This window comes from Periplaneta americana, chromosome 12 (genome assembly GCF_040183065.1).
Source record: "Periplaneta americana isolate PAMFEO1 chromosome 12, P.americana_PAMFEO1_priV1, whole genome shotgun sequence".
Taxonomy (NCBI): Eukaryota; Metazoa; Arthropoda; class Insecta; order Blattodea; family Blattidae; genus Periplaneta; species Periplaneta americana.
In genome coordinates, this window is record NC_091128.1 from 146,680,541 (window position 1) to 146,697,480 (window position 16,940).

At 35.3% G+C, this 16,940-nt stretch overlaps 1 protein-coding gene and 1 non-coding gene across 9 annotated transcripts in view; both read left to right on the plus strand.

Annotated features, from left to right (window-relative positions):
• RyR (Ryanodine receptor) overlaps window positions 1–16,940 on the plus strand; it is a 371,941-nt gene that overhangs the window by 37,309 nt on the left and 317,692 nt on the right. The window lies entirely within an intron of this gene.
• On the plus strand, window positions 9,877–9,948 carry TRNAY-AUA (transfer RNA tyrosine (anticodon AUA)). The gene has a single exon. It is a non-coding gene; the product is annotated as a tRNA-Tyr (tRNA).

Genomic DNA, 16,940 nt, shown 5'->3' on the forward strand with positions numbered 1-16,940 from the left:
GTATGAAAATTATGAAACTCGCTTGCGCTCGTTTCATAAACAAACATACTCTCGTCTTAATTACTACCATTATAGGCTCGTTGTATTATGTACTATAACGTAATACACATAGGCTAAGTCATTAGTAATAAAGAAGAGGGGTCTTAATGTATATATATATATATATATATATATATATATTTTTTTTTTCATTTTACACTATTAATTGGACATGTATAGTGATATATAAACAAAAAGTGTTTTTTCAAAAGCCGCTACGTTCGGAATAATTGTGTATCTTATGCTACCGGTACTGTAATAATTTCCCATGACACGAAGTTTGTCACGCAAAAATATAATCGTAGCCTACATTTTATACGACGGCCATTGATCTGATCCAGGAATTACATGTCCTTCATTTCAGATAATTTTATTAACTCTTTGCAGGAATGTACGTACGTATTAAATTGCGTTATAACGAAACTCTATCCGTCGCTTCTATAAAACATTTTCTTTCTCTTTCTCTCTCTTCCTTTCTTTCTCTCTCTCCTTTTCTTTCTCTCTCTTTTTCTCTCCTTTCATTGCAAGGCACTATACACGAGTTGCTGGTTCTCAAAGACATGAATCATTCCTTTCTCGTACCAATCCCGGAACTTGCCGTATCAATTTCAGCATTTACAGTGCTTTTGTGAGAATTGATACAATTGTTTCTATTGTAATTTTAAGTGGAATATAACGAACTTGATACCGCCCTTGTCTTCGATTTCTACAGCGAAAGCCTTGAAGGATGTACTGCTAAAGAATGTAAAACAGAGAAGTGTAATAATTTTGTTTTATTAGCAAGATAGTGAAGTTTACATAATAGAGACACGCTATAGAAACACTTAGTAAAGACAATCGTTATGTAAACAAATAAAATCGAAGCGAATCCTTTTAAAGAAGTCTGAACTATTGTTTCCACAGGACATAAACGCCTATGTAAAATGAACTATTTTGTAGAGAAAAAGAAAAACATAATACATAGCAAAGTTCTACTTTCTTCGCTAGAAATAATTCATGGCAACATAGAAGTTAAGCACACGTAGTCTTTCACCTGATTTAGTCAGACTGTTACCACAAGGAAGCGATCCATTTTAAACATTTTGAGTGAAATTAATATTATTCGTACATCTTGATTACACAACTTTTAACACAGTATCAGTTCGGAATATGTATGACAAGTCTTTCTTGTGTTAAATTTTAACGTACCTTGTTAAAATTTTCGACCTATTTTGGGTCATCTTCAGAACTGGTCGTTGTTGGTGTTGGCGCCTCTTGTTTCCTGTGTGGGTGCGTTCGTAGTGTAGAGTCAAAGATTGTATGTGTTTTGAAGTTGAGTTGTGTGTTGAGAATATCGTTGGGGTCTGTTTTCGTGTGTCTGTATATTTCTTATTGTTCTAGTGTGTTTAGTTTCTGACTTTTTGTTTGGATGTGCAGTATTTCCATGTCTGTGTTGATGTCTCTGTAGGTGTGGTTGGCAATTGTGATGTGTTCTGCATATGTGAAGGTGTTTTGTAATTTTGTGATGGCTGTGATGTGTTCTTTGTAACGTGTTTGAAATTATCTGCCTGTCTGTCCTATGTAGAAGTTGTTGCAGGTGTTACATTTGAGTTTGTGTACACCTGTGTGGTTGTATTTGTTTGTTTGTGTTGTTTGTGTGTTGAGATATTTTTGTAGAGTGTTTTGTTCTGTATGCGATGTTGTAATTTAATTTCTTGAATGAGGTTGCAATTTTATGTGTGTTTTTGTTTTCGTATGTTAGTGTGAGGTTTTTTTTGTGTTCTTGTGTTTGTGTTGTATTCTTCTGTTTAGACAACATAATACGTAAGACAAAACAAAACCACAAAAACAGAAGAATACAACACAAACACAAGAACACAAAAAAATACATCACACTAACATACGAAAACAAAAACACACATGAAATTGCAACTTCATTCAAGAAATTAAATTACAACATCACATACAGAACAAATAACACTCTACAAAAATATCTCAACACACAAACAACACAAACAAACAAATACAACCACACAGGCGTATACAAACTCAAATGTAACACCTGCAACAACTTCTACATAGGACAGACAGGTAGATCATTTCAAACACGTTACAAAGAACACATCACAGCCATCACAAAATTACAAAACACCTTCACATATGCAAAACACATCACAATTGCCAACCACACCTACAGAGACATCAACACAGACATGGAAATACTGCACATCCAACCAAAAAGCCAGAAACTAAACACACTAGAACAATAAGAAATATACAGACACACGTAAACACACCTCAACGATATTCTCAACACACAACTCAACTTCAAAACACATACACTCTCTGACTCTACACTACGAACGCACCCTCACAGGAAACAAGAGGCGCCAACACCAACAACGACCAGTTCTGAAGATGACCCAAAATAGGTCGAAACATGTTAACAAGGTACGTTAAAATTTAACACAAGAAAGACTTATCATACATATTCCGAATATTATTCGATTTAACTTGCAGTAGGCAGAACTAATTCTGACACAGCTGGTGAGTTTTTCATTAGTCTGAATGTCATTGAATGTCACATTTCTTGTTTCTGCAAGCAATTAATTTGGTTCATAAACGTAACTTCCACATTATCGATCAACGTTCTCATTGAGCGATGAGCGTTGAAGTGTGAGAGATAGGCTACCATGATGTTCATCAGCCTACTAACTCTCCGCAATCCAATGTGGATAGCACATGCTATCGACCACACACTTACCACCACTGTCCCGCGGAGACCACAACGCCCTCGATAAACAGTCTGTTCTCATTACTTGTTTTTGCGGAATTTGCGATTGTGACGAATTGAGAGTACGCTGGTTTTTATTTCCTTAATTGTTACAATCTGCCTCAAAATATGTTACCAAATGTGTACGGGATATTTCAGCATTAATTTGTTTCATACCAATGGAACAATTATAAAAAAGTATGTACAAGAATCAGTTTTCTTTAATCAGTTATCAGAAAGAAAATATTTATCAGATGAAAGAAACCAATGATACCACATGTTATCAAAATGTCGAAATTTCTTTCGCAACAGGATTTTTTTTTTCAATTAAGTAGATGTAGGGTAAACTTTAGTAATATTTACGAACATGTAATTAAATTCATCAATTTATAATATTTCGTTTGTGTTGCATCTAAATATATAATTAAAGTTTCTAATAACAGTTGTTAAAAACTTTGAACACAATGATTTTGTTTTACTGTGATATTCATATTAACAGTATCAGCGTAAACTAAGTTTTTAGATACTGCATTCGCACTTAATAATATAAACTTTATTTCAATACTCGTATACCTACATAATTTAATACCATACTTTACTTTAGCAACAGATTTTTTCAATTAAGCAGATGTAGGGTAAACTATAATAATGTTTTCAAACTTGTCATAATATTAATTAATTCTTAATCTTTCGCTTGGCTTAAATCTAAACATCTGAATAAAGTTTTTTAATAAGAGTTGTTAAAAACTTTGAACACTATGGCTTTGTTATATTGTCATATTCATAGTTAAGAGTATTGTTTTATATGTGTTAAGTCTGTAGTGCTCGGAAAAAGTGACACAAGTCAGTTTCCACAAACCTTTTTTGATAATTTATTGACAACTTACGGAGCATCTGCTCGATTGGAAAAAAATACACAAGTATTTCTCCCATTACAATAATTCATACAGAAAAAAATCAAGTCGACATAAACCAGTGTAAGTTGTCAATAAATTATCAAAAAAGGTTTGTGGAAACTGATGTTGTATCAGCGTGCCTGAGTGAAACCCAGGAAAGGGGAAAGGATCGTTACTTTAGGTATTTTTGGTTGCCTTTCACAAATAATATAAGTACCATAATAATTATAACAATTTAATATTAACAAACTGAGAGAGATAAATTAAAGTAAAACTACAAAAACAAAGAATTACAGATCTAATGACAATATAAAATAGTGAGATAATGAAAGAGAGAAAATTAATGTCTGCCATCAAAATGAATGTAAGAAAAGCGATGTATAACAGAGTAAACTGAACACTCATAGAAAATACAGTCTGAATAGACTCGGCTCAAATAAGACATAAAGTTGCAGTCTCCAACCTTTAGCTGAATCAAAGTTCAAATCCATGAAAGCACACGGTAACCAAGTAAGCCGTTATATACGTTAATGGCGTAACGGCCCCAGAGAACTTCCCTGTAGGCTTATGGACGTCGGTGATCCCTCGTAGTATAGAATATGAAAATCAGGAATGCTGTGAATGAAACAGACCATCCATTAGTCTGTAAAGCGATGATATCCAAACGATGTTCCACCGGTGAAATATACCACACAGACGATAGTCCCAGCTATCCAAATCAGCGGGGTCACCTTGACCACCGGAACCACGTAATACGATGAGTTGACTATCTCAGCAGAGACGGGAGACTGCCCGTTTCTCTCTTGAAGTCGTAACTGCGTCGAATTCTCTCACCAACCGAACATTCGCTCGGTCTCCAAGCCGAGGCCGGCTATACATGTCGTTCCTCCAATCAGCGGAGGAGAAGATCAGGGTACGTTCAGGAAAAATAAAGTAAACAGTACAGCCACCATAAACCATAAAATTACCCACAGCATAAACTACATCACACTGACTTATGTCACTTTTCCCAAGCACTGCAGAAGTGTAAACTAAGTTTTTAGATACTGCAGTCGCACTTAATAATATAGACTTTATTTCAATATACCTACATAATTTACTATCGTACTTTAACATTTTTTGAGATGCTATTAAATTCACGTTTTTAACATAAATGTTACTTTAATACACACAATCTAATACTTTAACTCTATAAGGTTTGGCTAATTGTTTCTCTTTTTATTTCCGAATTTCCAATTACCCATTAAACTTGATTTTTTGAAAGTTACATTTTGTTTCATTCACTAATCGGTCTCTAGAAATGGAATAGCAAATTTATTCTCGGAATTGTCAACTTTAATACGGTACATTAGTTAGCATGTATGTATCTATGTATGTATTTATTCACACTGCAATGGGTATATACCCGGTGGCAGTGGTAACTAAATAATAAACACAATTAATAAAAAATACAATTAATAATAATACTAATAATTAATAGTAACAATAATTAATAATAATAATAATAATAATAATAATAATAATAATAATTAATAGTAACAATAATTAATAATAATAATAATAATAATAATAATAACAGGGAACATCCTAAATTAATGAAGCACGATCGGTTAAAATAACATTTAAAGTAAATCTCATTTGTACCTTAAACCTATGTTCGAACTAAAACCCACGAGTATGATATGTTCATATCTGCACAAGTACCTTTCAACACTACACTCATTTCGCTGTCAACTCACTCACTGCACTGTAACTACGACACATTTCACTGATTCTATCCTGATTTCACTAACTCTTCAAAAACATTTCACTGTTCAAATACTTTGCACTGCCACTATAAACTATAAAGCTTCACTGACAGGAACACGTTTCACTTACTCAACACACTTCACTGACACAACATACTTCACTGACACAACATAATTCTTCACTGATAGAACACTTCAATAACAAAATATCAATTACATCCTTTAAATACTGTGTATAATTATCGTCTATTAGTAAAGTCCTTAAGCCTATTTTTAAATACGTTTTTGGTTGTTGGTAAAGCCTTTAGTAAGTCTGCGGGTAAAGCATTCCAGTTCCTGATAGTACGATTGAGAAAAGAAAACTTTCCAGTGTCCGTCCTCTGTCTTCTTTCCCTCAATTTATATGAGTGGTCGTTCCTTGAAGAGTAATTTGGCGGCTGCAACCTATTTTTTATTTATCTCCAGGCAGGCGCTCACCTCTGTATGTTTTGAACAGTGCGCATAATCGAATTCGCGTGTTCCATATTAGCAGATGTTGGACATTAACATAGAAAAGAAAATGAATATAATATTCTAGTTCATAAATGTTCGCAAATGATTCATTTCGTGTACATCTAGATTCTCTATTGCTGATCTATCTTATTGCTAAGCAACTTAAAGCTCAAATGTAAAAGCTGTACGTCGAAGAATGTAGTACAGGGATAATAAAAAGATGTTTCTGCCATAAAGCAATTCAACTGTTATAGCAAATTACTTCAGAAGCATTCAATACAAATTCTCATTAATGAATTGTTGCGTTTATATTCTATTTTAAAATATACTTATAATGAAATTACAAGAATACCTGCTCATATCTCAGACACAAAAACACTGCGAATATACGAATGTCTGTACTGAAATAAAATAATATAAATCATTTAAAGAAACTTGAATTCAATATTGGCCCGGGTGGCGTGGATCGTGTAAATGAACCTAAAAGGGAGAGGTTAAACTAAGGGAAAGAAGAAGAAGAATTTAATATTCATTATTGATGCAATGGAAGTTAAATTTGAAATCAAAATAATTGAAGATAATTTACAATTATGAAAAAATAATATTTCACTTCAAATTTCATAGATCTAATGACATTCTCTGCTCAATACATTTTAAATCAAAGACGTTATTTTTATTCTTTCTTCATCCGGCGCTACAGCTCGGGGAGAGCCTTGGCACTTACATTAACAATTTTCCATCGGTCTCGATTCTGGGCAAATGACCTCTATGGACGTACACTCATGGTTCTCAAATCAGCTTCCACTTCATCAGTCCATCGATTTCTTGGTTTTCCAGGTCGTTGTCTTCCTTCTATTCTGGCTTTATACATAACTTTAACTGTTCTTATATCAGTCATTCTTTCAATGCGACTGTGATTTTATAAATCGGACAAGGTCTTCGTCAAATCAAAGACTTTAGGAATAACAATTTTCTAGTTATTACATTGCCTCCTTTTTATTGAAAGCAAATCTGTTGGAAATTACTGCATGAATTACAACAAACTGCTAAACACTCACTCATATCTCATGGAACACAGTAATGTCTCCACAGTTTCATGGTATTATATATAATAAATTATGCGAAGCTTTCCGCCATATAACTTCAACATTGACCCCATAATTTAAGAAAATTAATGCAAGAAGAAATACTCTTGCCAAAATGCGGCTGATGATTTTGTACCCTTGCCAAAACACAAGCGGACACTCGTTTCAGATGGTACTTAAAAATTACTAAAACACTGACTTCACTTCCTGCGAAAGCCAAACTGAGATAATTGCCCCTGAACTTGAACTGTCTCTGTAACGACATAATTTCTGATTTGTTGTAATATCTTTTATTTTGTCCTGACACGTTTAGTTAGATAGGGTCATATAAACATGGAAATTAGACTTTGGATTCAGTGTAAGGGTGTCCCAAATAGTGATTTTATGAATTTCTTTTTCAAGCAAAGCTCAAGTATCGATATTGATAGAATTTTAGTACGCTTCCACCTTCTATGTCATGAATATGCTTGTAATGTTGGGAACCGATTACAAATGTTGACTTCAGCTTGGTACATAGACGGGGACGTGAGCTAGTACCAGGACATTGACTTGGTTCTGCAATCGATTACTGGAATAACAAGGTGAACATAAACAAATCTGGACAGCTCTAAAAGTAAATATAAACTACATAGCATTACAAAGATATATTTTTACGTACATTTCGTTATGTGCAGAAGAATTATCATAGAATTATTCGTGGGATTGAGTTTCCTTCTTTCTTTTCTTGTGCTACAATGCCTCTGTATGTAATATCGCTTGTCACCTCGTATGTTTGTATTACACAATTTACATATAATGTTCCCGTCATTCACTTTAAAACACTCACCAAATTCCGCTGCAAAAATATGCGACTCAGAACCTTTAACCTTCGGCATTATTATTCAGCAGGTACACTGTTTATGCATGCTAGAGTACTGACTGGTGAACGGATAATCAACTTGAAACCACCGTAACGCATCCTATCGGTCCCCAACATTACAAGCCTAGTAGTCATGATATAACTCACTTAACAACGTAAAACCACGAACATGGATATATTATCTTGTCTCCTTAATCATAATGCAAACGAACTTAGGTTCGGTTTCCGTCGAGAAAATTGGGAATTTATCTTCTTCCCAACGAAACGGCGTGTATCTCATCTTGTGTTAATTCTGTTTTAAGTAATTCTTTGTAACATTTTATACGAGTATATGCTAATCATTTTGCGTGTAGTGTCAATTTCATCTGAAGATATTATATCATTAACATTAGCTGTGCAACTGATCGCCATGAAACAATACTAACAATACCATCCCATCGCACCTCCTCATACTCATCCTCTTTCACAATAGCCCTCCCAAGACTCTGGAATTCGTTACCTGCTAGCATCAGGGACTGTCGAAATAAAATTGAATTCAAACGCAAACTTACTAGGCGCTTGGTCAGTAATTGAGACTCGTTTAGACATGGTTTCTTGTAAATAGTTCTCTTAATCTATCACAAAATATTTCAATATCCGGTAATTTCATTACTATAGATTTTTGTTATTGTAGGTTTAATTTGTAATTTGTAATTTGTAATTCAGTAAATACAAAAATATTCTTTGTTCTTAACTTCTATGATAAAATGTCTAGCTTTCATTAATCAGGTAATCTTGTCGTACTTTAATTTTTATTGTAATTGTAATTGTAAATTTAATGTTAATTGTAATTTTATTGTTCATATTATAGTTGTAATCCCCTGGTAGAGGGGCAGAGAAGGCCTGACGGCCTTATCTCTACCAGATTAAATAAATAAATACTAAATACTAAATACTATTAATATACTTATCATTATTTTCTAATATATTACTGATATCTTTGCTACAGACCACATATTTTTCATTTTATTTTTTATGTTACATTTTACGTAGGAGGCCTACATTACATTAATACGAAAACATCCTTATTCAGTTAAAGTCGTTGATGTATATCAAATAGATTTTTCGCATAATGTGTTTCAGCTTATAGACTTTTCATGATAATTGCACCACATTTAAATAAATACACCAATCATTCGAAAATTAGCTGAATCACTTTAATTGAGATCAAAAACTTGCTTATTCACAATTATTGGCGAGGTAGGTAGGTGTAGAGGTGTGAAGGACTTGGAAAAGGAGAACAAAGGAATGAAAATTTCTACGTTCGTTAAGCCGTAGCCAGTTTAGAGTTTGGAAGGATGGGGTAATGTGGTCAGCGCGACGGACATCGCAGACTAAGCGAACACAAGAGTTATGAACACGTGATTTTTGCGACTGGTTGACATTGAGGTCAGTCAGTAGCAAATCACAATAATCGAAGTGGGGCATTACTAGTGTTTCCACTAGTATTTTTTTGAGTGATAGCGGGAGACATTTTCGAATGCTGTTTAAGGAATGTAGTATGGGAAGCACTTTTTTGATAATATGAGTTACTTTGTTATTCCAGTTTAAATGCGTATCAAAGTAAAATCCAAGGTTTTTAACACAGGAAGCAAAGTATATACAGTAGAACTTGGATATAACGACATCCAAGAGACCTTAAAAATTATGTTGTTATAAACGAGTGTCGGAGTAACCAAGATTCGCATTATCAATCTAGTGAGGTGGAAAATGAAAAATAACAAACTTAATTAGATTTATATATTATTTTAATATATCGAAGTACATATGATATTTCCATGCACATATTCTGCGTCATCATACGATGAAAGAGTAATGGAACGGAGAAAAATTCTCTCCGCACATGTATGGACTTCAGTCCTACGTTCATAGACCTCTATGACGTAGTGCAGAGGGCGGCCACTAGAGGGAACCCAAGAGTTGGAACTTAAAACTGAGACGATTCTGTCCGACGCTGGGGTGGGTATCCGGTGTGGCTTAGTGGATAAAGCATCAGCACATAGAGCTGAAAATCCGGGTTCAAATCCCGGCGCCGGAGAGAATTTTTCTCCGTCCCATTACTCTTTCATCGTATGATGACTCAGAATATGTGCATGGAAATATCATATGTACTTCGGGCATTAAAATAATATATATGATATGCGTAAATCACTTCGTGATTTAAGACGGCGCTTATTCCGTCGGATCCCGGCCAACTAGTCACTCATAACGAGTGCACCTCAGCACATGTATGGACTTCAGTCCTACGTTCATAGACCTCTATGACGTAGTGCAGAGGGCGGCCACTAGAGGGAACCTAAGAGTTGGAACTTAAAACTGAGACGATTCTGTCCGACGCCGGGGTGGGTATCCGGTGTGGCTTAGTGAATAAAGCATCAGCACGTAGAGCTGAAAACCCGGGTTCAAATTCCGACGCCGGAGAGAATTTTTCTCCGTTCCATTACTCTTTCATCGTTAATTAGACTTATTTTAGATTTATGTATCGACTTTTAAACCTACAATGAACATAATAAAATACACGTAGGCCTAGAATTATAAATACAGTATTCTGTATTAAAGCAGTTTGTTCAGTACTCACCAAAATACTTTACTTAGGAGTGAAGTAATCAATCATTTTACTCTGTTGTCTTCTACTTGCCCAATACACACTTTCTAGGGCTAAGTTACGTTCTATGTTCATAATTTCAGTTGCAATTTTACTGCTCCCTTCCTTAGCTTCATAGAACATATTCATAATTCTAATGACTTCTAAAACGTCACTCACTTCTTTTAGTGGCCATACTGCGTTAAAATGCGTGCGCTTACTGAAAACTTCCTGTCGAAACTAATCTAATACCGTATGAATTCTGGCAGGTTACAATGGGGTGGGGAATCCGCCTGCATTCCAGAGGTCTATGACAGAAGGAGACTGTAAAGAATTTGTCAGGGCCAGATTTCAACAAAATATTTCTTAAAAATGGTTCTTAGAAAATCTTATTCCAAACTGAGGTTGAAAATGACGGTATATGCAAGGTAGACGCATATGCGTTTGTCGTATTAAGCAAGGTAGAGAAGCATATGTCTTATGGGGAATTAGTTGGGACCACAGAATATTTGACGTTACAGGCGAGGTGCCGCACAAAACGAGGTCGCTATAACCAAGTTCTACTGTATAACAATTGGCTTGTCGGAACATCAACATGAATTGTAAATTATGTTTAATATGTTTTCAAGTCAACTGACGTCATATATGAATTCTTCACATTCAAAACTACCTTTCCAGTGAAAATGATACCATTTTTCCATTTTATTTCTATAAAAAATCTTCAGTGTCACATGCTATAGAAAACTGGAATATTCTTTTCAACATCTTCCTTTTAAATGCTCTTAATATGCCGATAATTATTTTTTGACGCGTTAAGTAAGGAGATAATTTTCCCAATACTCTGTGATTTTTGTTGAAATCTTGCTAAATGTGATCGTCGTCGACCCGAAGGATAAACGCTTTGTTGTGGAGCGGAGCGGAGCGGCACTTGATCCAGGCGGCGTGGCGCGGAGCGGTGGGTTCGCTCGGCCCTCGCATCGATCGCTGGCCCGAGCAGCCCGCTCGCTCCCTGCAGTAGGCAGGCACCGCTCGCTGCCGTTCTCCCAACCTGCCTGGCCTGGTGCAGGTCAGCACAGCAGTAATTCATCTCCACGAGGCCGGCCGCGATCTACGCACCGATTAAAGCGTAACTTTGGCGCTACTTGGAGCCCAGACCGTGGCTACCCAATGGATTTTAAAGGCGATAAAATACTTATCGGAGTTTCATTTCAAAAAGAAATAAATCTGGTTAACTGTGACTTACATTTACGGTATGTAAATTACTTCAATAAATAAGCAATATCATGTAAATGACACATAATTTCTCACTATGCATTTCACACAGTAACTAATAAAATTGATAATAATTTACGTTACCAATAATTCTGTGGCAGGTAGGAAAAAAGATCTTAATTAAAAATTTTATGCTTTTCAGGAGAGCAGTAGAAAGATTGAAATTGGTGTCAATTATAGAGTTTTTTAACTAAGAATTTTTTCCTGGATATGCACTATCACCTTTACTTTTTAACTTTGCTCTAGAGTATACCATTAGGAAAGTCCAGGATAACAGACAGGGTTTGGAATTGAACGGGTTACATCAGCTTCTTGTCTATGCGGATCACGTGAATATGTTAGGAGAAAATCCACAAACGATTAGGGAAAACACGGAAATTTTACTGGAAGCAAGTAAAGAGATAGGGTTAGAAGTAAATCCCGAAAAAACAAAGTATATGATTATGTCTCGTGACGAGAATATTGTATGAAATGGAAATATAAAAATTGGAAATTTATCTTTTGAAGAGGTGGAGAAGTTCAAATATCTGGGAGCAACAGTAACAAATATAAATGATACTCGGGAGGAAATTAAACACAGAGCAAATATGGGAAATGCCTGTTATTATTCGGTTGAGAAAATTTTATCATCCAGTCTGCTGTCAAAAAATCTGAAAGTTTGAATTTATAAAACAGTTATATTACCGGTTGTTCTGTATGGTTGTGAAACTTGGACTCTCACTTTGAGAGAGGAACATAGGTTAAGGGTGTTTGAGAATAAGGTGCTTAGGAAAATATTTGGGGCTAAGAGGGATGAAGTTACAGGAGAATGGAGAAAGTTACACAACACAGAACTACACGCATTGTATTCTTCACCTGATATAATTAGGAACATTAAATCCAGACTTTTGAGATGGGCAGGGCATGTAGCACGTATGGGCGAATCCAGAAATGCATATAGAGTGCTAGTTGGGAGGCCGGAGGAAAAAGACATTTAGGGAGGCCGAGACGTAGATGGGAAGATAATATTAAAATAGATTTGATAGAGGTGGGATATGATGGTAGAGACTGGATTAATTTTGCTCAGGATTGGGACCAATGGCGGGCTTATGTGAGGGCGGCAATGAACCTCCGGGTTCCTTAAAAGCCAGGAAGTAAGTATTATTTGTTTATATTTATTCTAAAATAGGTAATGTTGCTCATTTAACAATTTTGTTTGTTATTTCCAAAAATAGCCTCACTTAAGCCCTTTTAAAACTAGAAGCCAAGCTGAGTAGAAGGGACTATTAAACATAAGACCTTTTTTATGTCAAAATAAATGAGAAATGTAAATTATTAGAAATGCAAACTGGGTCTTATATAATTATAGGACTGTTTACTCTGGTTCTTAGAGTTTTAAAAGGAAAGGGCATCAGTAGCCTATGTGATAAAATGGCTAAAATTCAAGTTAGACCTTTTTAATAGGGAAGCATGGAAATTAAACATGTGATGGTTTGTAAGGAATAAAGTATTAAATATTCTTAAGCCCTTTATTCTGTGTGTGCTCGATTCAAAAAGTACTTAGGACATTTGGTAACGCTCTATAAATCCTGTCAAGAGTCTTATTTGACTTTAGCCGTTTTACCAGATTGTAGAGAATTGTTTCCGCTTTCAGAATATCTAAAAATCTCATTTTCACAAAAAATTGACTTAAGATCTTTTTCCTCCCGGCCACAGAATTGTTAAATGAAGTGTGCACAGCCACCACTGTCTCACGGTTGTGGTTCTCTTCGTAAATTTGAAGCCTCTCATCATTTTAACACGGTTTCTCCGTATCGGTTCACTGAAAAAATAAGATCAACAATATATATGTTGGAGGATTTGATGAAGAACTGTTTTCAGAACATAAGAGGGGTAAAAGTAGGAGGTAGAATAATAAAGTGCATAAGATTTGCTGATGATATGACATTGTTAACAGAGGAGTAGACGATACTGCGGGATATGCTACTGGAGCTACATGACAGCTGTGAGCAGTATGGGATGAAGATAAATGCAAACAAGACGAAGATCATGGTTATAGGAAGAAAGGTAAAGAAGGTAAACTTGCGAATTCTAAGTTAGGCAGTAGAGCAAGAGAATAGTTGCAAATACTTTTGATGTACTATAAACAGTAACATGAGCTGCCGCCAGGAAGTCAAAAGGAGGATAGCAATGGCAAAGGAAGCTTTTAATAGGAAAAGGAGCATCTTCTGCGGATCTCTGAAAAAAGAAGTAAGGAAGAGACTAGTGAAGTGCTTTGAATGGAGTGTGGCATGTATGGGGCAGAAACATGGACATTACGACGAAGTAAAGAGAAATGAATAGAAGCATTTGAAATGCGGATATGGAGAAGAATGGAGCGTGTGAAGTGAAGAGAAATGAATAAAAACATTTGAAATGCGGATATGGAGAAGAATGGAGCGTGTGAAGTGGACAGACAATAAGAAATGAAGTTGTGTTGGAAAGAGTGGGTGAAGAAAGAATGATGCTGAAACTGCTTACTGAAGGATGCGCTTGAAAGAAATGGTGAACGGGAGAAGATTTCGGGGCAGGAGAAGATATCAGATTATAGACGACATTAAGATATATGGATCATATGAGAAGACAAAGAGGAAGGCAGAAAATAGAAAAGATTGGAGAAAGCTGGGTTTGCATTGAAAGACCTGTTCTTGGGCAGAACACTAAATGAATGAATGAATATTAAAACAAATTAAATAGATTATAACTTTATTATTTAAGTAGTAGAATTTAAAGAAAGTTTAAAAAATTCAGAATGAAAGTGAAATAACCTTGCACATTTAAAGGAACGATAGGACACCTGTATTATGTTTTGTGATTAAATGCACGGTTAATTAGAAAATTTAGCTTGAAGTTTCAGTAGTCCGGCAACATCGCCGCTAACACACTTTACTCGTGATACAAATGTAAGAATTCGACGAAATCGGTGAGCTGCTCTCTGCCTCGACGTTGCCACTTGCTCAAGTGGGGCTTGAAATTAGAGGTTTTTAAAAATTAAATTTACACAAAAACTGTCCACGCTACTGAAATACTTCAGAGGGACAAATTATTCTTTATTAGATTTTCTATCGATAAGGACAAAAATCACGATCCTACTCGCAGTAGCTGGCGAATAAGAAGAGGTTGTTAAACATTTCGAAAAACAATTTTTCTGAGAAAAGTATGAACTTTCCACCAGTATGATAGTATAGTATTTTGTTACAAACAATATGAGCTATTCGGTCTGAAAATTTGCAAGGTTATTTCACTTCCACCCAGCACAATAATTTCCGCAAATAAAAGTTAGATAAAATTATATCAAGTATATACAGAATTTCAGACTCTGTAAATGGGAAGAAAACTTTAAAGTAGTAGAGGTGAGGCTTTCAGAAACATTGCAGGTTATCCACGTCTATGTAAGAAAAGAAAATGGCATTCCTAAAAACTAAAGACCTTGATTAATAAAAATAACAAAATACAGAAAGAAAATGGTCATAACCTAGAGCTTTGATTCGTATGTAGTAATAGGTAATATTTTTAGTCGGTATAGTTTATAAACATACAAGCCATGCCCCCACTCCTAATTCTTGCCATTCTCGTCATTCAGTACTTCTATTAGTTAGCGCTAAGGGTCTTTAATCCTCTTAATCACCACCTACAAAACAGCGGGGGGTTTAAAAGCTGCATTGTCTAGTCCTTGTGACTTTTCTTGCATTTCGAGTCTTGTCAACCAGGCTTAGAACCTTCTTAACCGGCACCACATCGACTCAACTATACTCGGCGTCATTCTTAACTCATACTACATATAAATCCTTTCATAACACATTACAAAATTGGCATTCGTCTTCTGGGATCATTAATCAGTTACAAAATTTTGGAAGAATAAGGAAAACATGGCGTGAAAATTTTAACCATCAAAATTTCAGGCACCGTAATAGATCTATGGATGATGATAATGATGATGATGATGATGATGATAAAATATTATCTCTCAATGAAGCCTTTTCCAGTAATATGCACGGAATGTTTCTTTCCTACGTCAAAATTAGATTTTTTTCCAGCAAACAGTGCAATGTCCTTTGTTGTCTTCGGTAGAGACATCACGTTACGAGAGGCCCACCATGTGTCGAAACGTAGGAAATTAAATAAAGGGATAGCCTACGTCAGAACAACATATAACAGAAGATTATGAGCTTACTATGTGGAGAAATAGTTTATATCAGTTTGTATTGCACCCTCTCTCTTCTTCTGCTGGGTGTGATGGAAATGGAATTTTGTAATGAACGTGCTCGGGTGTTCTAATGTGGCCTTATAAAATGGGTAAACGGTGCTGAATAGCATTGTGCTCGATGTATATACAGTAACGAAGTTCCTGTACAACAGTAAGCACATATCATACCTCACTGTGATACCATCATTTATACAAGACGCGGTCTCCACGCTAATGTGTAGGGAAAATGAACTGCCTCTCCTCTGACCTCACAAATCGAGAAGCTCGTGCTGGGTAGTGGCCTTGTTTCTTGCATGTGTATTCAGAATGGAACGCGTTTCTTTAAATGTCACACACGATGTAAATAATATTTTGTATTCCAAGCTTATATTATATATTTTAAAATTGACATAATCGTATTCTATTTACAAGCTAGTCTTCGACACAGTAAATTCGCTTTGAATTTGGAATTTCGTTTGGAATTGAATGGGTTACATCAGCTGCTTGTCTATGCGGATGACATGAATATGTTAGAAGAAAATCCACAAAATATTAGGGAAAACATGGGAATTTTACTTGAAGCAAGTAACGAGATAGGTTTGGAATTAAATCAAGAAAAGACAAAGTATACGATTATGTCTCGTGACCAGAACATAGTACGACATGGAAATGTAAAAATTGGAAATTTATCTTTTGAAGAGGTGGAAAAATTCAATTATCTTCGAGCAATAGTAACAAATATAAATGACACTCGAGGGGAAATTAAACGTAGGATAAATATGGGAAATGCCTGCTATGCTTCGGTTGAAAAGCTTTTGTCATACAGTCTGCTTTCAAAAAATTGAAAGTTAGAATTTATAAAAGTTATATTACCGGTTGTTCTGTATGGTTGTAAAACTTGGACTCTCACTTTGAGAGAAGAACAGAGGTTAAGGGTATTCGAGAATAAGGACTTAGGAAAATATTTGGG